Raw genomic sequence first — 15,660 nt, 5'->3', positions numbered from 1 at the left:
GAGAGCAGGAGTGGGGAAGATGCAAGAGAGAGAGAGGGAGAGGGAGGGAGAGAGAGGGTCCCAAGCCAGCTCTGCACTGTTAGCACAGAGTTCTATGGAGGACTCAAACTCAAGAACCGTGAGATCATGACCTGAACCAAAAGCACAAGTCTGACGCTTAATGAACTGAGCCACGCAGGTGCCCTGGAAAGGAGAATCGAAATTCTCTCTCTCCCTCTTTCTCTGCCCTTACCCCACTCATGTACACATTTTCTCTCTCTCTCTCTCACTCTCTCTCAAAATAAATAAATAAATATTTTAAAAAATCAGAGCAAGAAACTTAGGAGGAGAGAACAAAATGCCATGTGCCAAGGGATGAAGATGATTTAGATAACTACAGTTCTCAAGTTGATGTATGAAATCAGATATATAATAGTCCATCAAGAAATGGAGAAGCTGAAAATATGGTCTTCTCTCCCAAATGATTGAAAAACAGCAATTTTTATGCTTTTTTTCTTTCTTGCTCATTAGAATAAATTGCCCTGTCCTGACCTCAGTAAGACCTAGGAAGCCCCTATTAAAGAAATGTAATCATCTTTGAGACCAAAATACTCACTGAAAATAGCATGCAAGTTTCTGCCTATCTCTTTCTTTTCCCTACAGCATTTTTCCACTTATTTTTTGTCCTCCTGTTATCTCTTGACCTGTTTTATGCTATCAGCTTCTCAAATGTCTTTTAATAACATATAGAAAATTATGCACTTTATGTTTCCCTTTGTGAAACCTCAGTCCATCAAAAAAGATTAAAGTAACTTAGTCTGATAAAATTGGACTAAAACCTTCTTTGCAGCAGTGCTGGGGTCTTACTTGATTTCTTGTTTAAAAGCAGAAAGTGGGGTGCCTGGGTGGCTCAATCGGTTAAGTGTCTGACTTCAGCTCAAGTCATGATCTTAGATCCAACTTCAGCCCATGTCATGAAGGTCTGTGGGTTTGAACCCCACATCAGGCTCTGTGCTGACAATCCAGAACCTGGAGCCTACTTCAGTTCTGTGTCTCCCTCCCTCTCTTCTCTCCTGCTTGTGTTCTCTCTATCTACCAAAAATAAATAAACATTTAAAATTTTTTTAATAAAAATAAAGTCTTTAAGAAAAAGAAAAGGTGGTGTTTCCATGAAATGAAATAATATCCATATCACAGGAATCCTAGAAGAAGAGTGGGAAAAGGGGACAGAAGGTTTATTTGAACAAATTATAGCTGAGAATCTCCCTAATGTGGGGATGGAAACAGCCATTCAAGTCCAAGAGGCACAGAGAACTCCTTTCAAAATCAACTAAAACAGGTCAACACCATGACATATCATAGTGAACCTGCAAAATACAAAGATAAAGAGAGAATTCTGGGAGCAGCTAGGGTCAAAGTGTCCTTAAGTTACAGGGTAGACACAAGAGGTTAGCAGCAGACCTGTCCACTGAAACTTGTCCAGAAGAGAGTGGCAGGAAATATTCAATGTGCTGAGTGGGAAAAATATGCAGCCAGGAATTCTTTATCCAGAAAGGCTGTCATTCAGAATAAAAGGAGAGAAAAAGACTTTCTCAGACAAACAAAAACTAAAAGAGTTCATGACCACTAAACTAGCCCTGCAAGAATTCTAAGGAAGACTGTCTGAGTGGAGGGGAAAAAAGAAGACCAAAACAACAAAGATTACAAAGGACCAGAGAACATCACCAAAAACACCAACTCTATGGGTAACACATTGGCACCAAATTCATATCTTTCAATAATCACTCTGAATGTATATGGACTGAATGCTCCAATCAAAAGACATAGGCTATCAAAATGGATTAAAAAAAGGTAACAAGATCCATCTATTTGCTGCTTACCTGAGACTCATTTTAGACCTAAAGACACCTGCAGATTGAAAGTGAGGAGATGGAGAACGATCCATCATGCTAATGGATGTCAAAAGAAAGCTTGAGTAGCTGTACTTACATCAGATAAAGTGGATTTTAAAACAAAGACTGTAACAAGAGATGAAGAAGAGCATTATGTCATATTTTAGGGATCTATCCACCAAAAAGATCTAACAATTGTAAATATCTATGTCCCCAACATCTGAGAACCCAAATACATAAATCAATTAATAACAAAGGTAAAGAAATTCATTGATAATAATACCATAATGGTAGGAGACTTTAATACCCCATTTACAGCAATGGACAGATTATCTAAGCAGAAAACCAACAAGGAAACAATGGCTTTGAATGGCACACCAGGCCAGATGGACTTAACAGACATATTTAGAACATTGCATCCTAAAGCAGCAGAATAGATGTTCTTCTCCAGTGCACATGGAACATTCTCCAGTGTGGGAGCCCGACAGTGACCACAGGAAAGCATGGTTAGGGACGCGGGGATGTGTCTGCACACGGGGCTCCCTGCCTGGGCAAAGCATGCCTGCGAACAGAATGCTCTGCCAGGAGGCCTGCACAAAATATCCAAGTTTAATGGTCCTCTCGCAAACGAGGGAACATGCCCTCCTTAGAAGTAAAGAGGAGCCTGGAATTGTGAGCAGGCCTCTTAGTAAACATGTTGTGGTCGCTTCCTCCCTTTGCTCCCCGCTGTCCTTGAAAGGTGTTTGGCTACTTGCCCTTAATTGGTAAAGGAATGCATCTTGTAGATTTCAGTTTGTATCCAGTTACCGGGTATAAAATAAACTGCAAGAGGGGATTGCGTGGAATTGTTCCTCCGGCCAGAGTTGTGTCTGTGTCTGTCTTTTGTGTGTGTCTTGTCCTTTGTGTCATTTCGTCCACAACATCCAGAATAGATCACATACTGGGTCACAAATCAGCCAACATCTACAAAAAGATGCATATTTTCAGATCACAGTACTATGAAATTTGAAATCAACCACAAGAAAACTTTTGGAAATCCCTCAAATACATGGAGGTTAAGAACATCCTACTAAAGTAAGAATGGTTTAAACAGTAAATTAAAGAAGAAATATAAAAACACATACAGCAAATGAAAATGAAAACATGACACTCCAAATACTTTGGGATGCATCAAAGGCAGTCCTAAGAGGAAAGTACATTGTAATTCAGACCTATCTCAAGAAGGAAGAAAGATCCCCAGAAATATACAACCTAACTTTACATCTAAAGGAGCTAGAAAAGGTGTAACAAATAAAGCCTACAGCCATCAGAAGAAGAAATATATAAAGATTGGAGCAGAAATAAATGATATAAAAACAACAACAAAAAAACAGAACAGATCAAAAAACTAAATGCTGCTTCTTTGAAAGAATAAACAAAACTGATAACCCCCTAGCCAGACTTCTCAAAAAAAAAAAAAAAAAAAAGAGAGAGAGAGAGACAGAGAGAGAGTGGACCCAAATAGATAAAATTGAATGAAAGAGAAGAGATTACAACCAACACCACAGAAATACAAACAATTATAAGAGAACACTGTGAAAAATTATATGCCAACAAACTGGGCAATCTAGAATAAATGGACAAATTCCTAGAAACTCATGCACTATCAAAACTGAAACAGGAAGAAATAGAAAATCTGAACAGACACATAACCCACAAAGAAATTGATTCAGTTATCAAAAATCTCCCAACAAACAAGAGTCCTGGGCCAGATGGATTCCCAGGGGAATTCTATCAGACTTTTAAAGAAGAGTCAATAACTATTTTTCTCAAACTGTTTCAAAAATTAGAAATAGAAGGAAAGCTTCCAAATTCATCCTGTGAAGCCACCATTACTATGATTCCAAAGCCAGACAAAGATCCCACTAAAAAGGAGAATTATAAGGCAATATCCCTCATAAACATGGATACAAAAATTCTCAACAAGATACTGGCAATCAGAATTCAACAGTACATTAAAAGAATTATTCACCATGATCAAATGAGATTTACAGCTGGGCTGCTGGGCTATCTCAATATTCACAAATCAATCAACATGGTATACCACATTAAAAAAAAGAAGGGAAAAGAAACTTGTGACCCTCTCCATAGATCCAGAAAAAGCATTTGACAAAATACAGCATCTTTTCTTGATAAAAAACCCTCAATAAAGTAGGAATAGAAGGAACATACCTAAAAGTCATAAAGGCCATATATGGAAGATCCACAGCTAACTCCCTCAATGGGGAAAAACTGAGAGCTTTCCCCCTAAGGTCAGGAACATGACAGGGGTGTCCACTCTCACCACTATTGTTTGACATATTACTGGAAATCCTAGCCTCAGTAATCACACAACAAAAACACACAAGAGGCATCCAAATTGGCCAGAAGGAAGTCAAACTTTCACTCTTCGTAGGTGACATGATACTCTACATGGAAAACCCAAAAGACTCCACCAAAAAACTCTTAGAACTGATCCATGAATTCAGCAAAGTCACAAGATATAAAATCCAAATACAGAAATTGGTTGTATTTCTATAACCAATAATGAAGTAGCAGAAAGAGAAATCAAGGACTCAATCCCATTTGCAATTGCACCAATACCCATAAAATACCTAGGAATAAACCTAACCAAAGAGGTAAAATATCTGTAAACTGAAAACTATAGAAAGTTTATAAAAGAAATTGAAGACACAAAAAAATGGAAAAACATTCTATGCTCATGGATTGGAAGAACAAATATCGTTAAAATGTCCATAGTACCCAAAGCAATCTACATATTCAATGCAATCCCTATCAAATAATACCAGCATTATTCACAGAGCTAGAACAAACAATCCTAAAATTTGTATGGAACCAGAAAAGACCCCAAATAGCCAAAATGATGGTGAAAAAGAAAACCAGATCTGAAGGCATCATAATTACAGACTTCAAGCTGTACTACAAAGCTGTAATCATCAAGACAGTATGGTACTGGCACAAAAACAAACACATAGATCAGTGGAACAGAAAAGAGAACCCAGAAATGGACCTTCAAACGTATGGCTAACTAATCTTCAACAAAGCAGGAAAGAGTATCCAATGGAAAAAAGACAGTCACTTCAGTAAATGGTGCCGGGAAAACTGGACAGAAACATGCAGAAGAGTAAACCTGGACCCCTTTCTTAAAGCATACACAAAAATAAATTCAAAATGGATGAAAGACCTACATGTGAGACAGGAAATCATCAAAACCCTACAGAAGAAAACAAGCAGCAATTCTTTGACCTCAGCTGCAGCAACTTCTCACTTGATATGTCAATGTCTCCAGAGACAAGACAATCAAAAGCAAAAATGAACTGTTGGGAACCTTTTAAAGACAAAAAGCTTCTGCACTGCAAAGGAAACAATCAACAAAACTAATAGGCAACCAACAGAATGAGAGAAGATACTTGCAAATGACATATCAGATAAAGAGTTAATGTCAAAAATCAAATCAAAAGGAACTTACCAAAGTCTACATCTAAAAAACAAATAATCCCGTGAAGAAATGAGCAGAAGACATGAATAGACACTTTTCCAAAGAAGACATCCAGATGGCCAACTGACACGTGAAAAGATGCTCAACATCACTCATAATCAGGGAAATACAAATCAAAATCATGAAGAGATAACACCTCACACTTGTCAGAATGGCTAAAATTAACAACTCAGGCAACAGCAGATGTTGGTAGGGATGCAGAGAAAGGGGAACACTTTTGCACTGTTTATAGGAATGCAAACTGGTGCAGCCACTCTGGAAAACAGTTTCTGGAGTTTCCCCAAAAAATTAAAAATACAACTACCATACGAGCCAGCAATTGCATTGCTAAGTGTTTATCTAAATGATACAAAAATGTTGATTTGAAGGGGCGTATGCACCCCAATGTTTATAGCAGCACTATAACAATAGCCAAATTATAGAAAGAGTCCAAATGTCCATCAACTGATGAATGGATAAAGAAGAGTGGTTTACATACATACAATGGAATAGTACTCGGTGATCCAAAAGAATGAAATCTTACCATTTACAACAACGTGGATGGAACTAGAGTGTAGTGTGCTAAGCGAAGTAAGTCATTCAGAAAAAGACAAATATATGATTTCTCTCATGTGGAATGTAAGAAACACAATAGATGAACATAGGGGAAGGGAAGGAAAAATAAGATAAAAACAGAGAGGAAGGTAAACCATAAGAGACCCTTAAATACAGAAAAGAGAGGGTTGCTGGAGGGGAGGTGGGTGGGGGATGGGTTAAATGGGTGATGGGCATTAAGGAGGGCAGTTGTTGGGATGAACACTGGGTATTATATGTAAGTGATGAATCAGTGGTTTCTACTCCAAAAAACAATACTACACTGTATGCTAACTAATTTGAATTTAAATAAATAAATTTAAATAAGAAAGAAAGAAAGAAAGAAAGAAAGAAAGAAAGAAAGAAAGAAAGAAAGAAAGAAAGAAAGAAAGAAAGAAGAAAGGTGGGCAGGGAGGGAGGCAGAAAGGGACTGGCAAGTTATCTAGCTTGTTACAGGAATCTAGGAGATATTATAATTAAAACCATCAAAAAACAGTGCCTATCCTTCTTAATCATTCATGCATTTTCAATCTTCAGTGAAGAGAATTTCATAGAATATTTGTTCTCTTTACAAATGAAAAATAGTAATGGTAATTATGGTTAACATACATAGGTAGATATCTAGCTATAAAATATGAGTTTTTATTTCTCTTTAGATTAGATATACAGGGGCGCCTGGGTGGCTTAGTCGGTTAAGCATCCGACTTTCGCTTAGGTCATGATCTCGCGGTTCCTGGGTTTGAGCCCCGCGTCGGGCTCTGTGCTGACTGCCAGCTCAGAGCCTGGAGCCTGTTTCAGAGTCTGTGACTCCCTCTCTCTCTGACCCTCCCCTGCTCACGCTGTCTCTCTCTCTCCTAGAAATAAATAAAAACATTAAAAACAAATTTTTTTAAAATTTAGATTAGATATACAGAGATGTTCTGTTTCATGTGTTAAGCACATCTAAGCAAAACTTATGGTTATATATTTATCTGTTTAAGAGGAAATACAAAAAAAAGAAAAAATATGAAATGTAGGGAATTAAGAGTAACCCTCCCTTTAAAAAAAAAAATAAGAAGAACTCTACCGAGTACAGAAAGAACTGATCAGCATCTATGACCACACCCAATAACCACACAGAAAGATGGTTCAAGATAATAGGTTAATTAGAATTCTCTAGAGAAGAGCTACCTCTGTAGACTCACTCATCTCTCGAGGTAGCTGAAGGCTCTGCGTGACCCCATTAATGACATTGAAATGATAATAAGACTGAATGATGCAAGACAGGACACTAAGGTGAGACATCCTAGCAAATGTCGTTGTCCTATAAGAGGACTAAGGATGTGCTAGAGGACAAGTTGGGAAGGATGAAGGGGAGGATACAAAGCAGGAATTCTATCTCTTTGTTTTATATAAACCAGCTCCCTATTATGTCCTTGAGTCTCAGCCAGACTCTGGGGCTGGCACTTTCTAGCAGGAATAAAGTGAAAGTAGGGCATTGTCTCCTACTTGTTACTGAGGATGACAGCTGATTGCATGGGGGAATATTTGATAGAATTTTATTTGGAGCCAGTGATTTGACACTTCATAGAGGTGTATCTCTTGGCTTACGATTAATAGCAGGGCTCAAGTAAGAGTCACAATAAAACACATCTAAAAATTATCATTCACCTCTTTGTTGTAAGGAGAGAACCTAAACATTTCAGCTCCTTTTCATTTATAATTGGAGTATGCAGTCTAGAAAGAGTACTGTAGTTAGGGGTTACTGATACTGCTCTCCTCTGCGGTAAACAAAACAAAACAAAACAAAACTGGTGCTGAAAACTATACAACCCTACTTAAATTATCCAGATATTTTTATGATTTTTTTCTAATGTTTATTCAGTTTTGAGAGAATGACAGACAAAGTGTGAGCGGGGAAGGGATAGAGAGAGAGAGGGAGACACAGAATGTGAGGCAGGCTCCAGATTCTGAGCTGTCAGAGCCCGAAGCAGGGCTCAAACCCACGAATTGCGAGATCATGACCTGAATCGAAGTCGGACGCTTACTGACTGAGCCACCCCACCCAGGCACCCCTATCCAGATGTTTTTTGAATATTGCTAAATAAAAATAAATAATAAATAAATAAATAAAATATTGCTAAATAATCACATGCTAGAAATTTTCAAACAATAGGTAGGCAACTAATGACTGGTTTAAAATGAAATTAATATTCCAATGTCAAGATTGCTCTGTTCCCTGCGGTTCTGATTATATATCTATTGTTCATGAAATCTCATCAGTGATGACAGAATAGAAATGACTTGATAATTCATTAAGTATTATATGAAAAATATGTCAATTACTTTATTATTAACATAACAAACAGTGGCCTATTATGAGTCTCCCGAGCTCTGCTCTAGGGTCCTACCTAGCCTTCCTCTCATCTGGTAGGAAGAGAATTAGCAAATAGCTCCAGTCCCTGCCCTAGAGGGGCGGGGGTTAGACATTGCGGAAGAACAAAGTGCCAAATTACTTTGGAGTTAGAAATGGTCAGAAGCACTTTTATTCTGTTTGTTTTTCATCCTGAGTCAAAGGGAAACTGCGATATTTAAAAAAATGTTTTTTTGAAAAACCTATTCCAAATGTGTATATGTGGTAAAACCAAAACTGTAGTTTAAATTAATTTTAAGTTTGGGTATGTCTGAAGAAAGCCACATACAATTTCTGAGCCATCATTTCTCTTCTGCACCAGCCATGCTTTCTGTCCTCTCATAATTATCTAAATATGTTTCATGATTTTGACGACACAAAGGTTGACACTCCAGTTGGCTGATAAAACAGTAGGAGAGCAAGAGAGTCTGTGTCTTTTGACAATGAATGGAAACACGTCTCAGGAATCTGCCAATTACTGTTGAGCAGAACCAAGTTTTAGTTTTACTTGAAAGGTTGTCTCAGCCTGATCTGTGAGAAGGCAAGTTTTTTGTTCAGGTCCGTGGGCTTACAGATTCTGTTTGCATAGTTTTCTTGATCATCAAAGAGAAGCAATTAACAACATAACGCTTGAATCAACAAAGAGTGCTTTTAGGTCTCCTTTGCCTCGCAATTCCTCTCTCATTAAAGCTGATTCCTTGTTTAAAGCAAACTAACATATCTAACTTCCCTTCTTCAAAGAAGGAGTTCATGTTATTCTGCTTCATAGCTCTATAAATCATATTCCTTCAAACTACACTTTCTAAGCCACTTTTCTAGACTCATGAGAGATGGAGTATAGAAAGGTTCACACTACCGGCTGATTTCTCAATGTCCTCGTTTTCCATCTCCAAATTCACACTCCTCACCTAGGATAAATGCACATCGTCACCCAGATACACACTCTCATGAAAGACAAACACAAATTTGGTAGATAACCAAACACCAAAGCAGAATTTCCAATGACCCAATGATAATGCCTATTCATCAATTACCTATTTTTGTTCATATTTCTATCAAGACAATTGCTGGTTTTTCTAAATGAGGCCTGCTGTTTGTTCACTACACCCAACTTGCTTATGCAAAAACAGAATTTACTAGAAATACTTGCAATGGTTCATATAATTGATGGGAATGCTGAACAACCAGAGCCAAGGGTGCTCCAGGAGCCAGCAGGGCACCCTCTCTTGAAAGGATTTGTTCAAACCAATTACAGTCTCCTTGGTAGTCTACTCAAGTTTCCCATTTATTGAACAAAACGTCTGACTCGCCTCATTCCCTATTTCCAAAACAGAGAGAGATTATGCCTGAGAAAAGAAATTCATCAGTACCAAAGGATGGAATGGATGTGAAGTGGCCAAAAACAAAGGGTGTCCACCCTAGTCCAGCCCTTTGGCTTCCCAGGAATCTCATATCTGCTTCCTTACATTATAGACCCAAATGTCCCCATCTAACTGTCCATAACTATTGTATGTAAAACTGACTAGGAACTCAACATCTCCCCCAAAGAAAGAAAACCGAAAGTAGGTCAGTTTCTATTGAAGTTGCTAAAAGTGGCATGACTAATTCTTGATCAAGTTTGGAATATATTTCCTTGGAAACAGTAGTTCCTTGAAGGAAAGGCACAGGACCCAAGTGATCAATCACAGCCAGGGAGACCATCCCTGCACCTACCCTTTCTACCGCCACCACCAAAGCTGAATCTGGTTCTACGTAGGTTTGAAACACTGCCAGCAACTTACTTTTCTTTCTTTCCTTAAGAGACTTTGAAGTAGAGTTTTCTCTTACAAAAGAGAGTACTAACTGCCTATTTCTTGGCTTGGGGAACAGGGAGTAACTTTATAGTTCCCCAGATTGTGCACCACAGGGAAAAAATTATAGTGCTCGTACTAAACATGGTGAAATGAATGCTAGGAAGTCAAAAATCAACCGATGATCAGTGTATCTCCTCCTCAAATATGTTTTCGATAGTTCTATTAAGATATAATTTACACACCATAATATTAATCAATTTTATGTTTATAGTTCAATGAATTTTAGTAAATGTGTACAGTTGTGCAACCATCACAATAGTACAGTTTTACAAAATTTCTATCTTCCCCACAAGTTTCTCGGTGCCCATTTGTGGTCAGTCCTGACTCCAGTCTCAATCTCTATACAACCACTGATCTGCTTTATGAAACTATAGTTTTGTTTTCTCTAGAATTTCATGTAAATGGAATCTTATGTAACTCTTACATACGGCTTTTTGCACTTTTCCTAATGTTTTCTGAGGTTCATCCATGCTGCGGCATGTATCAGTAGTTCATTCTTTTTTTTTTTTATTTTTTAAGTTTATTTATTTATTTTGACAGAGAACACAAGTGAAGGAGGGACAGAGAGAGGGGGAAGAAGAGAATCCCAAGCAGGATTTGCACTGTCAGCACAGGGCCAGATGCGAGAATTGATCTCATGAACTGTGATATCATGACCTGAGCCAAAATCAAGAGCCAGACACTTAACTGACTGAGCCCAGGTGCCCCAATAGTTCCTTCTTTTTTATTGCTCAGTTGTTGAGTAGCATTCAGCAAAACAGCAACACAACATTTTGTTTAGATGTTCACTACCTGATGGACATTTCGATTTTTTTCCATGTTTTGGTTCACTGTTATAAATAATACAGGTCTGAACATTTACAGGCAAGATTTTGTGCACATATGCCATTTCCCTTGTGTAAATTCTAGGAAAGTATATTTTTAACTTGTTAAGAAATTGCCAAACTGCTTTCCAAAGTAGCTACACCATTTTATATTTCTACTAGCACCACATGAAAGTTCAAGTTCCTCCACATCCTTGACAACACTGGTTATTATGTCTTTTTTACTATTGTCATTCTAGATGGTACATAATGGTATATTGCTATGTTTAAATTTATATTTGTCAATGACTATATTTGCCATTTATACACCTTTTTTAATAAGGTGTCTATTCAAAACTTTTGCTCATATTTGAAATGAGTCATTTGTTTCTTAATTCTTGTATTATGGGAATTGGTTATATATCTGGATACAATATATCTGGATACAAGTTCATTTTTTATTAATGTTTATTTACTTTAAGAGGGAAAAAGCAGGGAGGGGCATAGAGACAGGGAGAGAGAGAATCACAAGCCAACTCCACACTGTCAGCGCCCAACCTGATGAGGGGCTCAAACCCACATGCCACGAGAAGGTGACCTGAGCCAAAATCAAGACTTGGGTACTGAACTGACTGAGCCCCCCAGATGCCCCTGGATGCAAGTTCTTTATCATGTATGTTATATGCTAGTTTTTTTCTCTCAGCCTATGGCTTATCTTTTCATTTTTGTAATAGAGTCTTTTGAAAAATAAAAGACCTTAATTTTGTTGAAGTCCATTTTTTCTTTAATAATAGATAGTACTTTTGGTATCGTATCTAAGAAATGTTTGGCTAATCCAAAATTGTAAAGATTTCATTCTATGCTTTTTCTAGAAGTTCATAGTTTCAGTCTTCACATTTAGGTCTATGATCCTTTTGAGGTTAACTGTTTTTTCCAATGGTGAAAGAGGAAAGTCTATGTCCATTTTGTTTCAAATAAGTATCCAGTTGTTTCATATAAATATCCATTATTTGTTTAAAAGGTTATGCTTTCTCAAAAAAGTTTTAAACAAAGATTATGCTTTCTCCATTGAATTACTTTGACATCTTTACTGAAAATCAATTGATCATAAATGTCTGGGCTTATTTCTGGACTTCATTCTGTTCCATTGTTAATGTTTACCTTTATATCTTTTTTTAATGTTTATTTATTTTTGTGAGAGAGAGCGTGAGTGGGAGAGGGGCAGAGAGAAGTGGGGACAGAGGATCTGAAGTGGGCTCTGCAGACAGCAGTGAGCACAACACGATCTCGAAAGGTGAGATCATGACCTGAGCCACCCAGGCGCCCCTATCCTTTTGTCTTGATTATGTTAGCTTTCTAGTTACTTTTTTTTTTTTTTTTTTAATTTCTGAGGGAGAGAGAGATACCGTGTGGGGAGGGTCAGAGAGAGAGGGAGATACATAATCGGAAGCAGACTCCAGGCTCTGAGATGTCAGCACAGAGCCCAAGGAGGGGCTGGAATCCACAAACCGTGAGATCATGACCTGAGCTGAAGTCATACACTTAACCCACTGAGCCACCCAGGCGCCCCTCTAGTTAGTTTTTACATCAGTTAGTCTGAATTTTCCAGACTTGTTCTTTTTCAAAAATGTTTTAGCTATTCTATATCCTTTGCATTTTCATATAAGTTTAAGGAAGAATTTGTCCATTTCTACCCAAAAAAATGCTTGGAATTTGATTGGGGATTATGTTGTATCTGTAGATCAATTTGAGAAAAACTGTCCTCTTAACAATAGGGAGGCTTCCAATCCATGAACATAATATTACCCTCTATTTAGATCTTCTTTAATTTTGATCAGATTTGTTGTGTACTTCTCGGTACATAAGTCTTAGACTTCTTTTGTTAATTTAGTACTAAGTATTTTGTTCTTTTTGATGATATTGTGCATATGATTGCAGTTTTTTAAAGTTTGTGTTTAAATTCTAGTTAGTAACATAGAATATAATATTAGTTTCAGGTGTACAAAGTAGAATTGTTTTTTACCCATTTTTTTGATTGTTGCCAGTTAGTAAAAATAAAACTGATTTTTATATATTAATTTTATATTTTATATAATTGTATAGCTTGTGATTGTGCTAGACTTCAGTTTCCTCTTCTGGAAAGTGAAGATACTGAATTTTAAAATTATTTTTAGCTAAAAGATTCTTTTTTTTTTTTTATTTATTTCTAGGAGAGAGAGAGAGAGAGACAGCGTGAGCAAGGGAGGGTCAGAGAGAGAGGGAGTCACAGACTCTGAAACAGGCTCCAGGCTCTGAGCTGGCAGTCAGCACAGAGCCCGACGTGGGGCTCGAACCCACAAACTGCAAATCATGACCTAAGCAAAAGTCGGTCGCTTAACCGACTAAGCCACCCAGGCGCCCCTAGCTAAAAGATTCTAAGACCCTTGTTTTAGAAGCAATACAAGCAAATGAAGAATATAAAAAGAAGTCATCACGCCAATAGACTCTAAAGATTAAATACAGAAGTTGGTTTTAGAAGGTTCTAGCAAATATATTTATACCCTATTCATAAAAGGAAAAGGAGGTGGCATCACTGTAGGGTCAGAGCACAGTCTGACCATTTTAAGGTTGTTATCATGTGCACAAATGTCACATCCTTCCAGAGGATACTGTTTGCTTCTTTGTTTCTACCCCTTGAGCTAACTGCTTAGGTTTTTTCCAGAGAAATGATATAATAGTAAAGTTCATTGTTCTGTACATCCAAATCAATCAGATAAAAGCTGTTGCAATCAGTCTTGCAGCTTCATCCATTTTGGAATGGATTTTTTTAACACTATCAACATATCTCATACCTTAACTGTTATGCCTCACACAGACATCTGAAAAATGAACTGATAATGAAACAGAATATGAAAAAGATTTATATTCTGGGATGCCTTCCTAAATAACTAACACATTGGGAAAATCTGAGCAAGAGTAAGAATTTCTGTGGGTAATGAAATAGCACATGCCCAAATTTATTTTACCACCAACAGACTTAATTATTTCCAAGGCAGAATATCTGTAGACTGGTGCTACAGCTTAAATAGAATTGTGACATCCAAGAATCATAAATAATGTAACTGTTTACTTGAGTCTGAGTGCTTGTGCCCTGTGTTTAAGGAAATACAAACAGGTTGTCTCTTGTGACCTATAGCTCTAAGCAAATGAAAAATATCAAGGATGCGTGAATGTTTGTTTCTGTGTGTGTGTGTGTGTGTGTGTGTGTGTGTGTGTGTGTGTTTGCTGTAAAGGGAGAGGATTTTTGCTGAGCTACTTCCAAGACCTTTGAACATCTTTTTAAACAACTTTCTTTGCAGAGGAGTAATAAGGACTATAAAGAAGAGTTTTTCTTAAAGGGTAACCAGGAGACAAGGATGGGTGAAAGGAAGAGGGTGTTATTTTCTCTGCTGCTAAGCACAGTCTCCTCAACCTGAGCTATTTTTAGGGTCCCTAAAGGCAGAGGCCTACAGAGGGCACCTTGAGGCCAGGACGCTCTAAAGAAATAAACAAGACTCTAACAAACACAGAAATGCCTGGCATCTCATCTGAAAAGCAGATTTGTTTGTGAGCCATGTGACACATATCTGAGGACTTCCAAAAACCACAGGGGAAAGGAATTTTTCAAGGGATCAAAGTGCTGGATCCATCAGTGGACATACTGGGCTAGCAAAACCTCAGCATTCATGTCAATTTCACTTTGTTTTTTCTCATAAATTGGTAAAGACTGGGGGAACTTGGATTTATATGTGTCTATAAGTCCCCTTTCCCCAAATCCTGATTATTTTCACTGCCTGAGTCCTGCCTGCCCTCTAAAATTTCCAGAATAATGTAAATAATCAGTAGTCTAAACACTCCTATGCCTCTTTGTCAACAATCAAACATATAAGGAAATAAATAATTTCCTTGTCCTTGCCCGTCTTTTTACCCTAACTATTGCCTCCTGCTAAAAATAAGAGTAGAGAATGTTAGGGGCACCTGGCTGGCTCAGTTGGTTAAGCATCTGACTTCAGCTCAAGTCATGATTTCACTGTTTGTGACTTCATGCCCTGCGTTGAGCTCTGTGCTGACAGCTCAGAGCCTGGAGCCTACTTCAGATTCTGTGTCTCTCTCTGTCTCTGTACCCCACCATCTCTGTGTATCTCTCTCTGTCTCTGTCTCTCTCAAAAATAAATATTTTTTTTTAAATTTTTTAATGTTTTATCCATCTCTAGGAGAGAGCGAGAGACAGCGCCAGCAGGGGAGGGTCAGAGAGAGAGGGAGTCACAGACTGAAATAGGCTCCAGGCTCTGAGCTGGCAGTCAGCACAGTGCCCGACGCGGGGCTCGAATCCTCTAACCGCGAGATCATGACCTTAGCTTAAGTCGGACGCTTAACCGACTAAGCCACCCAGGCGCCCCTCAAAAATAAATATTAAACATTTTTTTAAAAGTAGGATTTTTTTATTTAAACAAAATTTTTTTAATGTTTTTTATTTATTTCTAGGAGAAAGAGAGACACAGGGTGAGCAGGGGAGGGTCAGAGAGAGAGGGAGTCACAGACTCTGAAACAGGCTCCAAGCTCTGAGCTGGCAGTCAGCACAGAGGCTGACGCGGGGCTCGAACCCAGGAAC

Source organism: Hyaena hyaena, unplaced genomic scaffold (genome assembly GCF_003009895.1).
Source record: "Hyaena hyaena isolate Hyena2069 unplaced genomic scaffold, ASM300989v1 scaffold_325, whole genome shotgun sequence".
NCBI classification, from domain to species: Eukaryota; Metazoa; Chordata; class Mammalia; order Carnivora; family Hyaenidae; genus Hyaena; species Hyaena hyaena.
This window is presented reverse-complemented; position numbering follows the sequence as displayed.